Source organism: Dasypus novemcinctus, chromosome 6 (genome assembly GCF_030445035.2).
Source record: "Dasypus novemcinctus isolate mDasNov1 chromosome 6, mDasNov1.1.hap2, whole genome shotgun sequence".
Taxonomy (NCBI): domain Eukaryota; kingdom Metazoa; phylum Chordata; class Mammalia; order Cingulata; family Dasypodidae; genus Dasypus; species Dasypus novemcinctus.
In genome coordinates, this window is record NC_080678.1 from 41,784,879 (window position 1) to 41,796,090 (window position 11,212).

The following is an 11,212-nucleotide window of genomic DNA, read 5'->3' on the forward strand; positions in this document are numbered from 1 at the left end:
GCCCCTGGAGCAGAGCTTGGCTGTAGTAGGCATCCTGTAAAAAAAATGTTGCATGAATAAGTGAATGAGGAATGAGTTGGACTCCAGATATCCAACTTTCTTCTGGTCCTTTCCACCTTCATATCCCTCAGACACCTCAAAGTCCTTGTGGAAACCCAGAACTCACCTGCTGCTGCCCGTGCAGATCTTCCTCCCAGGGTCCTCTTCTCAGTTTTTTTTTTGGTTTGTTTTGTTTTGTTTTTTGTTTTTCTCATCTCAGTTAATGTCCCTCTATGACCTGGTCAAGCCAGAAACCTTAGAGTCAACCTTGACTCTTCCCTATCCTCCAGCCCATCGCCAAGTCCTTTCATCCTTACTGCTACCTCCCAAGTCCAAGCCACCATCATCTCCCACCTGGACAGCTGCTCCGTCCCCCTAACTGGTCTCTACTTTCTATCTCCAATTCACTCCTCATACTGATGTCAAGTGATTTTTGTGAACCCATGTCTCACGCTTTCCCTGTCCTGTCACACCTATCCTGGACGGGTAGAGATGTAGCATAAAACTGGGGTGTAATGAGCTGCCTTGGTTGTAGTCCCCACCTGCTGTTATAGGCCCTCAGGCTTCCCTCACAGTTTCATTGGGCTGTTTCCGGGGGTTGTCTCGTGGGGAATAGAGGGTCGGCTTCAGCCTCTACTTGCTGTATTCCTCTTCTAGGCCCCAATGAGGCTGTTGATACTGCATCCTACTCTGCTGAGACTCTGCCATGCCAACCACTCCTGCTGCTGGGGCTCCTGATTCTGGGGAGCACTGTCAGCAAACACATCCTCAGGGCCCTGAGGCCAAGCAGCCTATAGTGCCAAAGGAGGAAGCATGCCACCCCCACCCCACGCACTCTTTATGGTACTCCTCGTCACTAGGACAAAATAAGTGCTGCCCTATGCCCCACGTACACCCCACGGACTTGCTGAGATTTTAGAGAAAGTTATTTTAGGGACAAAATGCACAGGATTTAGGAGTTAGACAGGCCTAGGTTTGAATCCTAACTATGACCCTGACAAAGTACAGTAAAAATTCCCTTAACCACTCACCATGCAATTAATTCTTAATGCTGTACATTCTTTCTGAAAATATGTTGACTACTTCCCACAGCACACTGCGCCGACAGTACTCATAGCTGCTAAGCTACTGTTTAGCAAACTTGGGCTTCTGCTACCACCCCTGGCATTTCATGCTTACTAAGAGTCCGTTGTGATGTATCTGACCCATATATTTACTGTTGTAATTTTGAATCAGCTGTGCTAATTATCATAATTTTGAATTATTTGATCATTTCAATTATCTATTCTTGCATAACAACCCACCCCAAAACTTAGTGGTTTAAAATAACATTGAGGGAAATGGTTAGGGCGTCTGTCTACCACATGGGAGGTCCGCGGTTCAAGCCCCGGGCCTCCTTGACCCGTGTGGAGCTGGCCCATGCGCAGTGCTGATGCGCGCAGGGAGTGCCCTGCCACGCAGGGGTGTCCCCCGCGTAGCGGAGCCCCATGCGCAAGGAGTGCACCCATAAGGAGAGCCGCCCAGCGCGAAGGAGGGAGCAGCCTGCCGAGGAGTGGCACCGCCCACACTTCCCGTGCTGCTGACGACAACAGAAGCGGACAAAGAAACAAGACGCAGCAAAAAGACACAGAAAACAGACAACCAGGGGAGGGGAGGGGAATTAAATAAATAAAAATAAATCTTAAAAAAAAAAAAATAAAATAAAATAAAATAACATTGAGGGGAAGCAGACTTGGCTCAACGCACAGAGCATCCGCCTACTACATGGGAGGTCCACGGTTCAAACCCAGGGTCTCCTTGACCATGTGGAGCTGGTTCAGGCGCAGTGCTGATGCGCAAGGAGTGCTGTGCCAAGCAGGGGTGTCTCCCGCGTAGGGGAGCCCCATGCACAAGGAGAGTCACCCAGCATGAAAAAAGTGCAGCCTGCCCAGGAGTGGCACCGCACACATGGAGAGCTGATGCAGCAAGATGACGCAACAAAAAGAGACACAGATTCCCAGTGCCACTGACAAGAATAGAAGTGGACACAGAAGAACACACATTGAATGGACACAGAGAACAGACAAGTGGGGTGGGGGCAGAGGCGGGGGCAGGGGGAGGGACGGGGAGAGAAATAAATTTAAAAAAATAAATCTTAAAAAAAAAGTAACATTGAGTTATTGTTTTTCACAATTCTTCTGCTTGACTGGGCTCAGCTAGGCATTTCTTCTCCACATGGCTATGGTTAGAGGCACTTATTTGGCAGCATTCAGCAGGAAACTAGACTGACTGGAAGGTCTAGTGCCTCAGTGCTTCCCCATGTGGTCTCTGCACATGACTAGACTTAGTCTTCTTCATGGCATGGTGGTCAAACAGTAGTTGGTCTTCTTATGTTGAAGGTAACATCAACAGAGAAAACAGAATGTGCTGGACCTCTGAAAGGCTAGGCCAAAACTGGCCCAGCATCACTTCCATTGCATTCTTTTGATCAAACAAAGTCATAAAGCCAACCCAGAGTCAAGAGACTCCATCCTTTACTGAGTGAAGCAGTTCACGCATGCAGGGAGGGAAAGACTTGATGATGGCCGTGTTTATACACCATTTGCCACAGTAAGCTAACTGTATTCAGTAAAGCATTGAAATATGGGTCCAAAAATAAAGAGAATTGTTGTCTCAATGAAAATGTGCTTGAATGCTTTAAAAGACTCAGTAAAGTTGAGTTGGTAATTTTTAAAATGCCATTTAATTAAGTATGCACAAGACCAATGAAAATGCCTGGAAGGAAAAATCTTAAATATTGAAAGGATTCCGCCCTCAGATTGCTTTGCTTCTGAAACAGGAAATTTAAGACAAGGCATTTTTGGTGTGATTTATGTGAAAAGACCCTCAAGAAATTTCAACCAGCAGATCCATAATCAAATAAGGGCTTTGGCCCTACAACAAAAGATCAAGGGACAGATTTATGTTTTAGGTAACATCAAACACTTATGTTAAAAAAAAAAAAGAATCTAATCAGAAAATGGACAAAAGAGATGAACAGACATTTCATTGATGAGCATACATAAAGGAAAATACAGTTTTTCTTCAGGTGTAGTTGAAGAGCCCTAACTATGGACAATCGATTAGCTTTAGATCACCTACTGGTAGAAGAAGGAGGCGTCTGTGCTGTTGCCAGCACATCCTGTTGTACTTGGATCAACCCCACTGGACAAACTGAGACCAACATCCAGGAAATCTTCAAGACCTGTTTTCATCTGCATCACCACCACCTTCAATGCACAGCACCTCAAAAACCACGTGATTCTTTCCCCTTTCCCCTGTAGCTTGAGAGTATCAGTCTGTAGAACCCCAAACCAGTCATACTTGGTCTTCAGGGAGTCAAAGGACTCCCTTGACCAAAAGGAGGAAATGTGAGATTGGAATGGTAAATGAATTTACTAACCATCTTGATTTGCTTGAGCTTCCATTTTTTCCCAGGGAGTTATAAAGAAGAAATGGAAGTTAACTGAAGCAAACTGACATACCAATAATCCTTTGCCCCAGCCTAAGAGGAAGAACTATAAAGAGTTCAAGCTAACACCAACACCTGCTGGCCTTCACCAGATGGCTACAATCTTATATCCACATCCTCCTTGCTGATTAGCCAACTGGGCCTCGAGGACACCCTGTCCAAACAGCACCAATAGCCCCCATAGTCCACACAGCTCACAGAACATGCGTACTAACCATAAATCATATCCCCTTTATCCCGTCCCATTCCCCCACCCCTCTCCTTTTTTTTAAGCAGTCATATAAACTGCTGCCCCAGCATACACCTTTGAGCAGAAATCTCTTTTGGTGCTGCTCCTGCATTAATGCAATGTTAGCTCAATAAACTTGCTCTGCACCCCTTTTTTTAAATAAAAAAAAAGGAAAATACAAGAAAAGATGTTCAATCTCACTAGTCATTAAGGAAATGCAAATTAAAACTGCAATGAGATATTACCTATTAGAATGGCTAAAATACAAAATAGTCACAACACCAAATGCTGGAGAGAATGCAGACATTTGATCACTCATATTAGGCCAAGGGACTATAAAATGATACAGCCACTCTGGAAAAGAGGATGGCAGTTCTCAAAAAACTAAGCCTGAACTTACCATACGACCCAGCAATTGCCCTCTTGGGCATCTATCATGGAAAAACGAAAACTTATGTCCATCCAAAAAATCTATACATGAATATTTAGAACAGCTTTATTCATAATAACCTAAATGCAGAAACAACCTCAATGTCTTTCAATGGATGAATAGTTAAATGAACAGTGATATGTCCATACCATGGAATGCTACGCATCAGTAAAAAGGAAGACTACTGATATACACAACAGCTTGTATGGATCTTGAAGGAATTGTGCTGAGTCAAAAACCTGATCTCCACAGTTTACATGCTGTATGATTCCATTTATATAACATTCCCAAAATGACAAAATTACAGAGATAGAGGACAGAAAAGTGGTTGCTGTGGATTAGGGAGGGGAGAGGGAAAAGAGGTGGCTTTGGCCATAAAAGGGTAACACCAGGGATCCTTGTGACGAAATTGTTCTATATCTTGACTGGGTAGAGGTCACACAAATCTACATATGGAATAAAATTGCATAGAACTAAATGCACACAGACACATATGAATGCCTGTAAAACTGGTGATATCTGAATCAGGTCCCTGGTTGTGATATTGTACTACATACAGGTGGTTACCATTGGGGGGAACTGATGAAGGGTATCTGTGATCTCTCTGTATTATTTCTTATAGCTACATATAAATCTACAACTATCTCAAAATACAAAGAGGAAATGCCTAAGAAACATGGCTACTATTTTTATAGCTCCCTGCTTTAGTCTACTTTTTTCAACTAACTCCATTGTACCAGTTCCAACATGAGTAAGGTAGGAGGGCTTTCCTCAGAAGACTTGCTTGGTTGGTTTTTCCAACTATAAAAGGGGGATAATAATATTAGTAGCCTCACAGGGCTACAGTGAGAATTAAATAAGCAAAAATTTATAAAATTCCTGTTATATGCATCCAAAAAGTGTTAACAATCATTATTTTTATTTTTATTCAAAGTCCTACTCCCTCTGCTCCCCCAGCCCAGACATCAAATGAGAATCTACAAAGGGCCAGAATGTGGACAGACCAGAAGCACCTACACACGCAGCTAAGGCAGATGCAGCAACCCCACTTCCTCCTGGAGGAATGAGCCAGGCTGGGTCGCTGAGCCAGGCTTGTCTGCTGAACTCTGCCTGTCCTGCCTTGAGATAAGTCTCTTCCCAGAAATTTTTTTGGTTCCTTAGGCAAATAGTCTGTGGTGGCTCCACTCCTCTCCAGTCCCTAAACCCCCACCCCGCCTAGGCCAGAATTCCAAGGAAAGAAACAGTTCATAAAATCATGACTACAAAGTGGGCAGGGATGAACAAGGCATGCATTCTGCTCTCCTGGGCTCCAGGTCCAGTAGGGGACACTGACTTGCCTGAGACATAATACAAAACAGTGAGCCCTATGATGAAAGTAGGAGAAAAAGAAGGGATATATTTAATCTAAGAGATGAGATGGGGAAAGTTTTCTAGAGAATGTAATATTTGAGTTAATAAGGCCCCACCCTTCAAGAAAACTACCTGAAATTCCACCACTAGTAATTTATTCCAAAGGAAATTTCTGTTTCTTTGCACTTCCTCCTCCCTGGGTCTGCCTGAACCACTGGCCTGGGGGGGGCTGTGGATAGTAGTAGAGTTGGTTCTCTCTGCTGACGGCTATAGAATTGAGGTCTTTTGTTCAAGAGCCCCCAGCCATTATTTGGGAGGCACATTAGAGGACAGGAGAAAGTTCTAAGGCCAGAAAGGTACAATGGTTATGGCCAATATCAGTGAACAAAGGCTTCCCGTGGTCATTGGACACTGACCAGCTGGACTCTGCTTTTTGGGGTCTAATTCTGATTTTTAATAATCAAGTTTTCTTTAATTCCCTCTTTCCCCCTCCAGCATTCTGAATCTTCTGTCTTTGACTCACATTCTGAGGCCACAGATGTTTCCCCCTCAGGAGCAGAAAGGCTGAAGATACCTAAGGAGAAAATAAAATTATAAAAGAGGCTAATTAATACCTTATGTTGAAATTTTTCAGAGGTTAGTCTTTGAATCTATAAGGAAGTGTGTTTATAGCCCATATAACTGATTCATAAACCCCACTGTGGCCCTTGGAGTTATACTAAGGGGGGAAATACTGAGTAGAACAAGCTGGTAAATGGGAGCAGGAGGAAAGAAGGGAGAGTCTAAGCAGGCTGCCTTCCACCAGATGGCAGCCTCGCCCACTCTTCAGGAGCTTCTCAAGACTTGAATGTCTGGCTGTGACCAGCTTTGCTGAATTTCTCACCCTTCCCACAATATGCTAGATCTTCTCATGCGTCTAAATGTATTAGCTAACCTATTGCTGTGTAACAAAGTGATTCAAAACGCAGAGACTTAAAACAATAAATATTGGCCATCTCACACGGTTTTTGTTTTGTTTTGCTGGTCAGGATGTGGAGAGTGAGCTGGCCGGGCAGTTCTAAGTCAGAGGTCCTGGGTCCGGTTCCTAGTGCCTCCTAAAGAAGATGAGCAGACAAGGAAGAGAGACAATGGGCAGACACGATGAGCACACAATGAGCAAACACAGTGAGGAGTAGGCAATGAGCAGACAGACAAAGGAGCCATCTGGGGGGAAAGTGATAGATAAAATGTGGTGTATCAATATAATGGAATATTATTCAGCTATAAAAAAGGAATGATGCTCCAATACATGCTTCAACATAGATGAACCTTGAAAACATTATGTTAAATGTAAGAAGCCAGACACAAAAGGCCACGTATTTTTTTATTCCATTTATATGAGATGTCAAAACTAGGCAAATCCTTAGAGACAAAGTAGGTTAGTGGTTGCCAGGAACAGGCAGGAATAGTGAATTGGATATGATTGCTAACAGGTCTGGAATTTTTTTTAGGAAGGATGGAAATGTTCTGGTATTAGATAGTTGCAATGGATGCACAACTTTATGGATTATACTGAAAACCATCAAATTGTACACTTTAAACTCAGAAATTTTATATTAAGTGAGTTACATCTCAATAAAAAATAAAGGAATGAATGAAGGAATGAATCAATGAGATATCTTACTGGTTTATATTTTTAGATTCTCTTTAGTATTTGAATTTTCTCTAATATTTAGACTTAATATTAGACCACTCTATATTCCTGGATTAATAGCTCGCTGCTGTTGCCCTGAAAAGTGTTCAATAAATGCATGTTTATGTCCTTGTACTTAAGTAATAAGTTTTCCAGCTGTGAGATGGTGAGTTTTCAGGCAAACACAGCAGGGAAATGAATGGCTGCTATTACATTCTTACTCAGCAGCTCTTGGCAGCCATGAAAACAGCCATTCATCAAACACTTGTGAGAAAAAAAAAAGAGTTCACACAGTAAGGCAATGAAAACCTCCGCAATAAAAACCTCCTGGATTCCTGTGAAAGAGACAGTTAACTGTCTACCAAAAGTCTTGTTCCTTCCTTCCATGAGAGAGAGCTGTTGCTGGACAGGAATTGCCCAGCCAGGGACTTTATTTCCCAGCTTCCCCTTGCATTTGAGGATACTTGTTAGTCCCCAAAAGCAGTTGAATGGAAGTAATATACGTCACTTCGGGTACCTGCCAGCTCAATCCAGAGGGGTGGCAGAGCCACAAAGTGGAAGGAGCCTGAGTCCCTGAGTTACAAAGGAAAGTCTCCCATTGACCATGAATGCCCACATTGGACAGTTACGTGAGAATGATAGAGCTGTTCATGTGAGAAAAAAATAGATTTTTGTTGTGTTAAACTACTGAAATGTTGGGTATATTTGTTACAGAAGCTAGACATCAATATATATTCATTCCACAAAATTACTAAGTATTTATTATGTGCCTTTCATGGGAACATAGAGATGTTCAGGGAATCTTTCCTCAAAAATTCTCATTTTAATGGTAGAGACAGCATGAATAAATATTATATTACCAATGGAAGCATAGTAGGTAACCCAAAAAGAGGAAAAGAAAATCCAGAATAGTCTAATTATAATTTTAAAAATTGAAAGAGTAGTTAAAAAAATTCTAAAATATATCTCACTCATTATTTTGTAGACCAACTTTATCAAATCCATCAATATTTCATAAGGAGTAGAGGAGGCTCTGTGTAAATGGAGGAATTTCTAAGGACATGAGTAAGCACATGACCAGGCCAAGAGGTATGCTCAAAAAGACCAGAGAGGAAACTATACTTTAGCCTCAGGCTGCTCTTCAGGTTCTTTCATAGAAGGGATAAGCTCTGAAGGAGAGCAAGCTGACACACAGTCCATCTATAAAGACTAATAAAAGACATTTTTTGTTTCTTTGTTTTTGTTAGATCCTGACACCCAAGGAAATCTTTGTCACATCACTAGCTGCATATAAACTTAAGGAACAACACCTCAGGGGCTAAACTCCAGACTTAACACATTAAAATATTAAAATGCACAGTGTACAACAAAAGATTACAAGGAAAAAAAATAAAAGAAATGACCCACCCAAAGAGGCAAAGTAAATATCAGAAGCCATCAATGAAGAAAAATAGACTTTGGACATACTAAACAAAGTTGTTGTGTTTTTTAAAAAGATTTACTTATTTATTTTCCCCCCTTTCCATCCCCCCACCCTGCTGTTTTTGTTGTCTGTGTCTAATTGCTGTATGGTCTTCTGTATCTATTTCTCTTTTTATCTTCTCTTCTCAGCTTTCTCCTCTAGGATTCATCAGGATTCAATCCTGGGGACCTCTGATATGGAGAGAGGTTCCCTGTCAATTGCACCACCTCAGTCTCTGGTCTCTGCTGCGCTTCACCTTGACTCTCCCTTTGTATCTCTTTTGTTGCATCATCATCTTGCTGTGTGACTACTCGCTCAGGCACTGGCTCGCTGTGCGGGCACTCAGCTCACCACGTGGGCCCTGGCTCACCATGCAGGCACAGGTTTGCTGCGCAGGCACGCTTTCTCTTCTTCTTTTTCACCAGGAGGCCCCAGGGATGGAACCTGGGTCCTCCCATATGGTAGGTGGAAGTCCTATCACTTGAGCCACATCTACTCTCCTAAACAAAGATTTTTTTAAAATGTCTTTAGATATGCTCAAAGAGTAAATAAAACATGGACAAAAAACTAAAGGATCTCAGGAAAAGGATACATGAACAAAATGAGAATTTTTATATATAGATATAAATTATTTAAAAAAAAACAGAAATACTGGAGTTGAAGACTACAATAACTGAAATAAATAATTCCCTAGAGAGACTTGACAGCAAATTGGAGCTGACAGAAGAAAGAATTAGTGAACTTGAAGATGAAACTATTGAAATTATCCAGTCTGAGGAGAAGAAAGGAAAAAAAAAAGTGAATAAAGCCTAAGAGGCATGTGAGACACCATCAAGCATACCAATATACGTTTATGGAAGTCTAAAAGGAGAGGAAAGACAGAAATGGGCAGAAAAAAATACTTGAAGAAATAATGGCTGAAAACTCCCCAAATTTAATGCAAGACATGAATATACACATCTAAGAAGTACAACAGATTCCAAACAAGATAATCTCAAGGAGATCCCCACCCAGACCCATTATAATCAAATTGTCAAATGCCTAAGACAAAAGGAGAATCCTGAAAGCAGCAAGAGAGAAGCAATACATCATGTACAAGGAGGCTCCAATGAGATTAAGTGCTGATCGCTCATCAGAAACCATGGAGGCAAGAAGGCAATAGGCTTTGGGTGGATTTTATTCTTTATTAATATGCATCAATAAAGTTGATTTGTGGGAAGCGAACTTGGCCCAATGGATAGGGCATCTGCCTACCACGTGGGAGGTCCACAGTTCAAACCCTGGGCCTCCTTGACCCATGTGGAGCTGGCCCATGTGCAGTGCTGATGCACACAAGGAGTGCCCTGCCATGCAGGGGTGTCCCCTGCATAGGGGAGTCCCAAGTGCAAGGAGTGTGTCCTGTAAGAAAGAGATACTAGACACTAGATTAAGGCTGCATAAAGAAATAAAGATCTCCAGTAAAGGTAACTACATTGGTAATTATAAATGCCAGTGTATTGTTTTCTGATGGTTATTGTTTGGTTGGTTGGCATATTAGCCACAGGGGAGCTGGTGCAAAGTACCAGAACATGTTGGCTTTTATAAAGGGTATTTATTTTGGGTAGAAGCTTACAGTCACAAGGCCCTAAAGAGTCCACTTCAAGGTACCATAAGAGGTACTCTCTCACCCAAAGTCATTGGCCATGTGTTGAAACAAGATGGCTGCTGATATCTGCCTTCCTCTTTCCTCTAAGGCTCTGTGAGCCCAGCTTCTGATCTCAGCTATAGGCTGGCATAAGGCTTGTCTCTCAGGGCTTCTCAACTGCTCTGTACTCTTCACAAGGTCAGCTGTAAAGTACCAGGCTTATCTCTCTTCTTGGGACCACAGGATCCCTGTGTAATTTCTCTGTGTATCTACTTCTGTGTGAGAGTCTGTTTTATCAGTGCCTCAAGGAGGTGGGGACTGAACCTTACACACCCTAAAGACATAGTTGAATCAAAGCCCTAATCTTAACATAATTTAATCAAGGCATCTCAGCTGAATCTAATACAACCAAAGGGTATCATGCCTAAAGGAACAGACCAATCTACAAGCAACCTATATCTCTTTTTGGAATTCATAAATAATATCAAACTGCCACAGTTGGTTTGTAATTCCATTTGTTACTTGTTACAGAATCTAAAATACAAATGCATAAAAAGTACTGAGAAAGCTATGGTTTGGGATACACAAAGAATAAAGATGTAATTTATGACAAGAACAAGAAAGGTGGGGAATGGAGGAGTATAGAACAGAGTTTTTATATGCTATTGAACTTAAGTTGGTATCAAATCAAACAAGATTGCTATTTATTTTGGATGATAAATTTAAGCCCTATGGTAAACACAAGAAAATATCTGAAAAATATTCACAGAATAAGTGATTCTAAATGGTTCACTACAAAAGATCAACTAAATGAAAGAGTAGGCAATAATGGAAGAATTGAAAGACAAAAAGATTAAGACTTACAAAAACCAAATAGCTAAGTGGCAGAAGAAATTTCTGCATTATCAGTAGTTAC